We start from the raw sequence: 11,358 nt of genomic DNA on the forward strand, positions 1-11,358 counted from the left end.
AAGAATGAGATCATGCCCTTTGCAGGGACATGGATGAAGCTGGAAGCCGTCATTCTCTGCAAACTAACATGGAACAGAAAACCAAACACTGCATGTTCTCACAAGTGGGAGTTGAACAATGAGAACACAAGGACACAAGGAGGGGTACAACACACACTGGGGTCTGTTGGGGTGGGGAGAAGGGGAGGGATAGCATTAGGACAAATACCTAATGCATGCAGGGCTTAAAATCTAGATGACAGGTTGATAGGTGTGGCAAACCACCATGGCACATGTATACCTATGTAAGAAACCTGCACATTGTGCACTGTTGGGAGCAAGCCCCCCAAAATCTGGCCATAAACTGGCCCCAAAACTGACCATAAACAATCTTTGCAGCACTGTGACATGTCCATAATGGCCCTAACACCCAAGCTGGAAGGTTGTGGGTTTACAGGAATGAGGGCAAGGAACACCTGGCCCGCCCAGGGTGGAAAACGGCTTAAAGGCATTCTTAAGCCACAAACAATAGCGATTTATGCCTTAAGAGCATGTTCCTGCTGCAGTTAACTAGCCCAACCTAGTCCTTTAATTAGGCCCATCCCTTCATATCCCATAAGGGATACTTTTAGTTAATTTAATATCTGTAGAAACAATGCTAATAAATGGTTTGGTGTTAATAAATATGTGGGTAAATCTGTTCAGGGCTTTCAGCTCGGAAGGCTGTGAGACCCCTGAATTCCCACTTCACACCTCGTTATTTCTGTGTCTTTAATTCCTCTAGCGCCGCTGGCTTAGGGTCTCCCCAGCCGAGCTGGTCTCGGCAATGCACGTGTATCTTGGAACTTAAAGTGTATCTGTAATACATATATGTATATACACGTACATATATGTATGTGTGTATATATATATATATACATACCATGGAACACTACTTGCCATAAAAAGGAATGAAATAACGGCATTGCCAGGAGCCTGGATGGAATTAGAGATCATTTTCTAAGTGAAGTAACTCATTTCACTTAGACTGGAAAAACCAAACGTCGTTATGTTCTCACTCATAAGTGGGAGCTAAGCTATGAGGATGCAAAGGCATAAGAATGATACAATGGACTTTTGGGGACTTTGGGGACTCAGCGGAAAGGGTGGGAGGGGAATGAGAGAGAAAAGACTACACATTGGGTACAGCATATACTGCTCCAGTGATGGGTGCACCAAAATCTCAGAAATCACCACTAAAGAAGTTGTTCATGTAACGAAACACCACCTGTTCCCCAAAAATCTATTGAAATAAAAAAAAAAATTAAGGAAAAAATAATAATAAAATAAAAAAGGAAACAGTGACTTAAATCACCTTCCAAATGTGACATCTGCTTCCTTCATGGTACATCACAATCATTCTAATCTCGTCAGTTTTCGATTTGGAATTCACTCACTACTATTTGAAGAATGATCAAACCTCAAGCTCTGGTAAATAAACTTCTTGTTATGCAAATTCTGAAGAACTCTACCTTCCTACTTATAGCCCTGAGTATGTCCCTAAGGTTGTGTTTACATTTTACATCAGATGATTCTTCCTGTAATCTTCCTCCTCCAAGTGGATTATCTTTCACACCTCAGAAGAGGATGAGTCGCCTTCTTGAAGATATTGAAAGTACTTAAGAAATGTCATGGCCATGCGTAGTGGCTCACACTTGTAATCCCAGCACTTTGGGAGTCCAAGGCTGCCGGATCACCTGAGGTCAGGAGTTCCAGACCAGCCTGACCAACATGGAGAAACCACGTCTCTACTAAAAATACAAAAATTAGCTGGGCGTTGTGGCATATGCCTGTAATCCCAGCTACTAGGGAGGCTGAGGCAGGAGAATTGCTTGAACCTGGGAGGCAGAGGTTGCGGTGAGCCGAGATGGCGCCATTGCACTCTGGCCTGGGCAACAAGAGTGAAACTCCATCTCAAAAAAAAAAAACAAGTCATAAAAATAAGACTCTTTGGGCTAACCAATATAAAAACTCCCACATCTTATATGAAAAGTGGAATTCCTTTGCTGTTAAAGACCAAATTCTGTTTCTGACCAATATGGAGTAATGAGGACTAGAATGACCTTCCTCTCTTAAACAATTTTTCATAAAAGAGAGAAAACAAAACAATAGAAGCAGGTTTCAGGCATTGAAAAACAGGTAGCACAAGACAATAGCCCTTGTGAGAGAGGAAACTAATTGTCCCAGTCTACTGCTCAGAGAGAGTGTTCATGACTCAGTGCGGGAAGGGACAACCCAGGCAGACTATAAAGGTTTCTGCGAGTTGAGACTACAGAGTTGGGAGTTTGCAAAGGCCAAAATAACTAGTGTTTGCAGGAAAGAATACCTCAAGAGAGTTCTGGAGATCTGAACTGGACTCTCCCCTGTCTTCAGCTGAGTACTGATAAGTACAAGACCCTATACTGATTAAGTACAGGAACCTATGTGAGGAACTATCAGAGGCTGGGGAAAGAGTTACCCAAAAGGTGCAGTAAGAACAGTCTCCTTATGTTGCATAGGGCTGAGAATAATGTTTCCACCAGCCACAGAGGAAAATCTCATATAACATGAGGTATAATGATTAGAAATTTCCCAAATATCACAAAAACTATATAGATCCAAGACATTCAATGAACCCCAAACAAAAGAAAAAAAAGGAAGAAAGAAAAATATTACATAAAATCACATCATCATAATCAAATTGCTTAAAGCCAGTGAATAAGAGAAAATTTTCAAAACAAAGGAAAAGAAACACGTACAGAAGAAAAAAGATAAAAATCATGTCAGGCTTCTCCTCAGAAGCAGTACAAACCGAAGACAGTGGAGACACATCTTTTTTTTTTTTTTTTTGAGACGGAGTCTCGCTCTGTCGCCCAGGCTGGAGTGCAGTGGCCGGATCTCAGCTCACTGCAAGCTCCGCCTCCTGGGTTTACACCATTCTCCTGCCTCAGCCTCCTGAGTAGCTGGGACTACAGGCACCCGCCACCTCTCCTGGCTAGTTTTTTGTATTTTTTTTTTTTTTAGTAGAGACGGAGTTTCACCGTGTTAGCCAGGATGGTCTCAATCTCCTGGCCTTGTGATCCGCCCGTCTCAGCCTCCCAAAGTGCTGTGATTACAGGCTTGAGCCACCGCGCTGGGCCAGCACATCTTTAAAGTACTGAATAGAAAAAACAAAACCATCAATTTAAAATTCTGTACCCAATAAAAAATATCTTGTGGAAACAAAGACAAAATGAAGAGCTTTTCAGAAATACAAGAACTGAAAATATTCATCATTATAGATATTTTAAAGGAAGTCCTTCAGGAAGAACAAAAGTTATACCAGATAGAAATCTGAATCTCCACAAAGATATGAAGAGCTGTGGGAATGGTAAATATTTGGATAAATAAAAATTAAATTTTCTTTCTCTTAAAATCACTTTAAAGATATTTGACTCTTTAAGGCAAAACTAATAAAAATGTATAGAAGCTTACAAAATGTAGAAGGAAAATATATGATAACAACATAAAGGCTGTACAGAGGAGAAATGGAAGTATACTGTTGTGAAGATCTTATACTACATGTAGACTATAACAAGTTATAGATGCTACTCTTACCTGTTTTTTTTTGAGATGGAGTCTCGCTCTGTTGCCCAGGCTGGAGTGCAGTGGCACCATCTTGGCTCACTGCAAGCTCTGCCTTCCAGGTTCACACCATCCTCCCACCTCAACCTCCCTAGTAGCTGGGACTACAGGCACTCGCCACCACATCAGGCTAATTTTGTTTTTTGTATTTTTAGTAGAGACAGGGTTTCACCATGTTAGCCAGGATGGTCTGGATCACCTGACCTCATGATCCGCCCACCTTGGCCTCCCAAAGTGCTGGGATTACAGGCGTGAGCCACCAGTCCCAGCCACAATTTATAGATGTATACTCTTAAACATAAGTAACCACGTTATTATTATTATTTTTTTTGAGACAAAGTCTCATTCTGTTGTCCATGCTAGAATGCAGTAGCATGATCTAGGGTCACTGCAACCTCTGCCTCCTGGGTTCAGGTGATTCTCATGCCTCAGCCTCCCAAGTAGCTGGGATTATAGGTGCATGCCAACACGCCCAGCTAATTTTTGTATTTTTAGTAGAGATGGGGTTTCACCATGTTGGCCAGGCTGGTCTCAAACTCCTGACCTCATGATCCGCCCACCTTGGCCTACCAAAGTGCTGGGATTACAGATATGAGCCACTGCTCCTGGCCACCTATACTTTTTTAAAGTGGTTTCTTATTGTCTGGGCTACTAAAAACACACAAATTAGCCAGGTGTGGTGGTGCACACCTGTAATCCTAGCTACTCGAGAGGCTGAGGCAGGAGAATCACTTGAACCTGGCAGTTGGAGGTTCCAGTGAGTCGAGATTGCACCACTGCACTCCAGCCTGGGTGACAGGGCAAGACTCTGTCTCAAAAAATAAAAAAATAAAATAAAGCTTCAATGTCTGTATTAATATCACACAAAATAAATTTTAGAGAAAAGAATACTACCAAGGATAAAAATATTTATTTCAAAATAGAGGTCAATTCATCAAGAGAACATAACAATCCCCAAAATTTATGTGTCTAATAACAGAGACTTCAAATTCATATAGCAAAAACAGACATAATTGAAGAGAGAAATAGATAAACACATAATTACAGTTGGAGACTTCAACATCCCTCTCTCAATAATTTATAGAATAAGTAGACAGGAAATCAGTCAGGATGTAGAAAACTTGAATCAACACTACCAACTAACTTGACCTAATTGATATATATAGACTACCCCATGCAACGACAGAGGAATACACATTTCTCCCCAGTGCCAAGAACAATTACCGCGATAGATCATATTTTAGGCTATAAAAAAGCCTTAATAATTTAAAAGCCATTTAAATCATAAAAGGTATCTCCTCTGACCACAGTGAAACTAAATTAGAAGTCAATAAAAGAAAGTTATCTGGAAAATTCCCAAATATTTGAAGCTAAATAACCTACTTGTAAACAAACTAAGGGTCAAATAAAAATCAAAAGGGAAATTTAAAAGTATCAGAAATTTAAAACAACAAAAATGAAAACACAGCATGTCAAAATTTGCAAGATGCAGCTAAAGCAAGGCAAAATTTGCAAGATGCAGCTAAAGCAAGAGAAATTTCTAACTCTAAACTCCTGTATAACTCTAAATTCTCAACTTCTCTCAATTCATTGACCTCAGTTTCCACCTTGAGAAGTTATAAAAAGAAAGGTAAAAATAAAATAAACACAAAGTAAACAGGACAAAGAGAATGATAAAGAGCAGAAGTCACTAAATTACAAAATAGGAAATCAAAAGAACAAATCAATGAAAATATAAGCTGGTTTTTTTTTGAGAAGATAAATAAAATTTATAGACATATAGCCAGACCTATCAGGAGTAAAATGAGAGAATACACAAAATAAATCAGGAATGAGAAAGGGAACATCATTACATATTTTGGAGACATTAAAAAGGTTGTAGAAAATCTTATAAACAACTTAATGCCAATACATTCAACTTAGATGAAAGGGACACATTCCTTAAAAGACAAAGCTCACTAAAGAAGAAATAGATAATCTGAATAGCCCTATAGCTATTAAAGAAATAGAACTGTTTGTTTAAAACTTTCCTGTGAAGAAAACTCCAGACCCAGATAGTTCGTTGAGGAATTCTACCTAACAAAGAATGACTAGTACTAATTCTATACAAACTCTTCTTTAAAATTGAAGGGGGAACATTTCCCAACTTATTCTATGTGGCCCACTTTTATTACCATCATACCAAAACAGGAAAAAGTCATTACAAGACAACTATAGGTCAATATCCCTCATGAACATAGATATAAAAATATTTAATAAAATTTAGCAAATCAAATCAAACAATATGTAAAAAGGATAATACAGCATGACCAAGTGGAGTTTATCCTTGTAAGGGTGTTTCAACATTTGAAAATCAATGTTACTCACCACATCAACAGACTGCAGTAGAAAAACCGCATGCTTATCTTAACAGATGCAGAAGAGGATACTATAGTCTAGACACAGAGTATGAATATTTTCATGAATATATGTGGTTCAGATAAAAGTGAGAGTGAATGTCTCACACTCAGGCTGTTAGGTGCTAGGAATACAGAGAAATACAAGTTATTGTCAGCTTGACCTCAGTCACCACCTTCCATTTCTGTAAATGGGACTTATCAATAACCCATTATATGTTATTCCTGCTATTTGTTACAGGGTCTCTCCTTTCTGACCCATCAGATTGTATAGCAGTCACTTGTCTGATTTTTAAGAAGGCTTTCACTGATTAGAGACATGCTCCTAAAGTCTGTTCTGCAGACTCTCCAGATGAGCTTCTGCCAGAATAGGTCAAGGAGTGGACTTACAATGCCGCATTTCACCCAGGAAAAATTTTAAAAGAAGTCTGTGGTTAATGAGAAATGCTTAGTTCCTACCAGCTGATGGTGATGTTTCCAAAAACAAGTAATGTCTAATGTGGTTCTTTAGTGAGAAGAGTACAAGATTTCTTGCCTCTTCCAAGAAAATTATTCTAATCAAGTCATTTGAGAAGTTTCTATAAATACTGTTTTAAAAGTTCTAAAACAGTATTTCTTTAATTAATTCTGTATTCCCGACTTCACATTTTAGACATCCTTCTTTCATTTTCACACGTTATTCCGAATTTATAAATTTGAACTGTCTTCTTAACTTCACCTGATTTTGTTCCACGACTTTTAGCTCATTAGTATCATGTGTTTTCTTCTATGAAGAGCAAACCTTAAAAAAATTGGTGTTACTTTTTCTTCAAAATGTCAGTGTACAATTTTGTTGTATTTATTTAAATAATTTTTCAGAGATAGACTTGATTTGGAACCTGACATTTAACAGATGTGTTTCTGAATCCAAGATAACCTTTAAAAAAACAAAAACAAACAAAAACACAGGTGTGGCCCTGGGACAAGTTATTTAACTTCTCTAAGTTTCAGCTTTATCCTTTATGAAATGATGCCTGGAATTCTGCTACTAAGTATATATTTAAAACAAAAGAAAATCAGTATGTCAAAGAGATATCTGCACTCCTATGTTTATTGCAGCACTATGCACAATGGCCAAGATATGGAATCAAACTTAGTGTCCATCAACAAATGAATGGATAAAGAAAATGTGGTACATATACACAATGGAGTACTATTCAGCCATAGAAAAGAATGAAATCTTGTCATTTGCGGCAACGTGGATGAGCTTGAAGGACAGTATAGTAAATGAAATAAGCCAGGCACCGAAAAATAAATACTGCATGTTCTCATTCATATGTGGAAGCTAAAAAAAGTTAATTTCATAAAAGTACAGCATAGAATAGTGGTCACTAGAGGAAAAGAAGGAGCAGGGTCAGAGATTGGCCACTGGATACAAAAGTACGCTAGCTATAGGTTTGTTTTTGTCGTTTGTTTTCGTTTTTTTGAGATAGAGTCTCACTTGGTCGCCCAGGCTGGAGTGCAGTGGTGCAATCTTGGCTCACTGCAAGCTCCGCCTCCCGGGTTCACTCCATTCTCCTGCCTCAGCCTCCCGAGTAGCTGGGACTACAGGCGCCCACCACCGCGCCCGTCTAATTTTTTTTGTATTTTTGGTAGAGACAGGGGTTTCACCATGTTACCCAGGATGGTCTGGATCTCCTGACCTCGTGATCCTCCCACCTCGGCCTCCCAAAGTGCTGGGATTACAGGGGTGAGCCACTGCGCCCAGCCAGCCATAGGCTTATTATAATTAACAGCAGTTTATTACATATTTTCAAATAGCTCGAAGAGTGGATTTTGAATGTTCTCAACATAAATAAACGATAAATATTTGAGAAGATGATTTGATCATTAAGCATTATGCACGTGTACTGAAGCATCATACTATACCTCATAAATACGTATAATTATTATGTGTCAATTAAAAAAAAATAAAATGGTGCCAGAAGTGTCATTGTGGGAGTTAATTGAACTTAACAGATGTGAAGGCAGCCAAGATGGTGCCAGGCACAGAAAACCTCTTCAGGAAGAAACCCACTCAATTCCCTTTTCCCCATCCCAATCCTCTGCAAACCTTGGGCAGTTGTTAACAGTGTCCAGCCTGAAGTGAGAAACTTTACTCTGAAGAATTCTGGACCTGGTAACCAAATGAAACACATTACAAAGACCTCTTGGTTTAGGACCATACTTAACCTGAATGTTTCCAGGTGACTTATTTAGAAATTTCCTTAGAAAAGAATCAAACTAAAGGTAAATAATTTTCTTCATTTCTAATTTTTTCCAGTAAACAAAGAGATCTGTTCAAGAGAATTTATAGGCAATGCCACATTCAGGAAGAGAAGCAAAGAAAGCTCCCTTTTAATTTCCCAAGTATGCTTCTTCAAGATGCTGTCTTGCTCCTTTAACCTTAAAGTTGAGTAAATCAGCCCGGAGGTGGTGGCTAGCACCTGTAATCCCAGCACTTTGGGAGGCTGAGGCAGGCGGATCATGAGGTCAGGAGATCGAGACCATCCTGGCTAACATGGTGAACACCCCCCCCCCCATCTCTACTAAAAATACAAAAAATTAGCCGGGTGTGGTGGCATGCGCCTGTAGTCCCAGCTACTCAGGAGGCTGAGGCAGGAGAATAGCTTGAACCCAGGAGGCAGAGGTTGCAGTGAGCCGAGATCACACCACTGCATTCTAGCCTGGGTGGCAGAGTGAGACCCTGTCTCAAAAAAAAAAAAAAAAAAGATGAGTAAATCAGCCAGGTGTGGTGGCTCACGCCTGTAATCCCAGCACTTTGGGAGGCTGAGGTGGGAGGATCACTTGAGCCCAATAGTTCAAGACCAGCTTAGGCAACAAAGTGAGACCATGTCACTACAAAAAAGTTAAAAAAAAAAAAAGAAAAAGCTTGGCACGGCAGCAGATGCCTATGGTCCCAGCCACTTGCTAGGCTGAGGTGGGAGGATCGCCTGAGCCCAGGAGGTCAAGGCTGCAGTGAGCCATGATTGTACCATTGTACTCCAGCCTGGGCAACAGAATGAGACCCTGTCTCAAAAAAAAAAAAAAAAAACAAAGTTGGGTAAATGCCAACTATGAGAACGGACACTGCCCTATCAGCCTCCCATGACAGACATGGATAATTGATTTTAGCATCTCTTTCTTTAAGAGAACCTTAAAGATTCAGAATCTTTCTTCTTACTGTTCTTCAGGCAGTCATGACATCTCGACCCGCCAAAGGAAAACCTGCTTATTATCCCAGCCCATGGGCTTTTAGGGAACCATCCTGAGTGTGGTGAAGGCAGTGTAATTGCAAACATTCATAGATCTGAAGGAAGAATTCTTCATTCTGCACTTTGCTTCTTAGTGAGAAACAGTTCTCCAGTCACTGGCAGATGATCTGCAGCTGGGGTAGAATTCGGCATTGTTATGGATGTGCAGGGGGAGGGTGTTCAGAAGCCTCTTGGGAGACACTGTGGTATGGAGGCCATCTTCCTAGGGCATCTCTGGAAACAGCTGCTGTCAAGTGGTCAAGCAGCCCCTAATAAACAGTGATTACTGCTGCAGTGGGCTTGCCACACTGCCATAGGTTTGGCAGGTAAAGACACGATAGACACAAGTGGATTCAGACAGTATATTACTTATGTAGTCAGCAAAAGCAAGATCAGCATGATGCTAGCTCCCTTGTCCCACAGGAGAGCACTAAAACAAGGAGCCAGGTGATGGACATCATGTGTGGTAGGGTACTAATTCTAGAGGGCAATGAATTATTATTTTATTTTACTTTATTTTATTTTTGAGACAGGGTCTTGCTCTGTGGCTCAGGCTGGAGTGCAGTGGCATGATAAATGAACACATTTTAAAGCCTGCATCTGGGGTGGGTGCAGTGGCTCACGTCTGTAATCCTAGCACTTGGGGAGGCCAAGGTGGGTGGATTGCCTGAGCTCAGGAGTTCAAGACCAGTCTGGGCAAAAGAGTGAAGCCACGTCTCTACTAAAATACAAAAAATTTGCTGGGTGTGGCGGCATGTACCTCTAGTCCCAGCTTCTCAGGAAGCTGAGGCAGGAGAATTGCTTGAATCCGAGAAGCAGAGGTTGCAGTGAGCCGAGATCGCACCGCTGCACTCTAGCCTGGGCAACAGAGCAAGATTCTGTCTCAAAAAAAAAAAAAAAAGGCCTGCAGCTGTACTCTAAAGACGAGTGAAATATAAAGTCTCAGCCTTCACTGAAACCAGTAAAGGCTAAAAAGAAAGTGACTTGGAGAAACCTCCTACAAAATAGAGAGAAAGATGGATGACAGCGGCCTTGGGGCAGCTCCCTACAAACTACATGTCTTGCCATGTTCCTGGGATGATATCACGGTATTCCAACAAGACTTAGGTCACACTGCAGTGGAACCTGGTCCACATGGCCTATGTGGAGGCTTGGAAGGTTGCCAGGGTACCAGGCCGGAGCCATTTCCCTAGAGCTGCCACCTGACTGTGCTCTGTGGAAGGAACTGGACATGGGAAGGGTTTTAACCATGGAGTCTGGATTGGAGAGTGCCTCATAGTCCTGCACTGGCTTGCACGCAAGGAAACCTTCCTGAGATAGAACTATAGTTTGGTCAAGAAAAATTTCTCAGATCAACTTGTTTTTAAAATGCTTTGTTTTTTAAAAAAATATTCAAATCTCTTGAAATTCAAAACAATTCATTAATGAAATGACTTTTTAAAAAAATTAAAAGTGAGGTTTCCACATTAAGGACTCCTGCTCTTTCTTTTCACCCCTCAGCTGCCCAGAGCATGCACAGTCTGTGCCCCTTGTTCTGTATGAAACCATTTTCAGAGCCTGGAGTAACTGTTGAGCTGGCGAGCAACCCTTATGTAATGATCAGGGAAATAAGGGACACGGAGGGCAAAAGGCAACTGACAATTTCTAAGTAACTTTCCAGTCTGCCACTGGAATCCCACGGACTTGGGATTCCATGTTGTGGGGTGAAAAACAGAGTGAAAATATAGGCACAAAATGTGTGAAGCTGAAAAGATGGTTCTCTATTATGTGACTGGAAAGATGGCAGCTAGGGGAAGAGGGAAACAGGGCTGAGAGCAAAGTGGCTGATGTAACCAGGGAGGAAAAAGCAGACAGGGCAAGGTGGCTATTCTGTACGGAAGACAGCACTGAATCCGGAGTCAGGAGACCCAGGTTCATGACCCAGCTCTTCGTCCTACCTGCTGTGTGACCTCAGACAACTCCTTAATCTCTGTGTCTCACTGTTCTCATTGGAAAATCGAATAGTAATTGAGGCTGTAATGAATTATGAAAATATGTTTGGCACATGGCTGACTTCCCATTATGTTTGG

The sequence above is a fragment of the Colobus angolensis genome, unplaced genomic scaffold (assembly GCF_000951035.1).
Source record: "Colobus angolensis palliatus isolate OR3802 unplaced genomic scaffold, Cang.pa_1.0 Scaffold15, whole genome shotgun sequence".
NCBI classification, from domain to species: Eukaryota; Metazoa; Chordata; class Mammalia; order Primates; family Cercopithecidae; genus Colobus; species Colobus angolensis.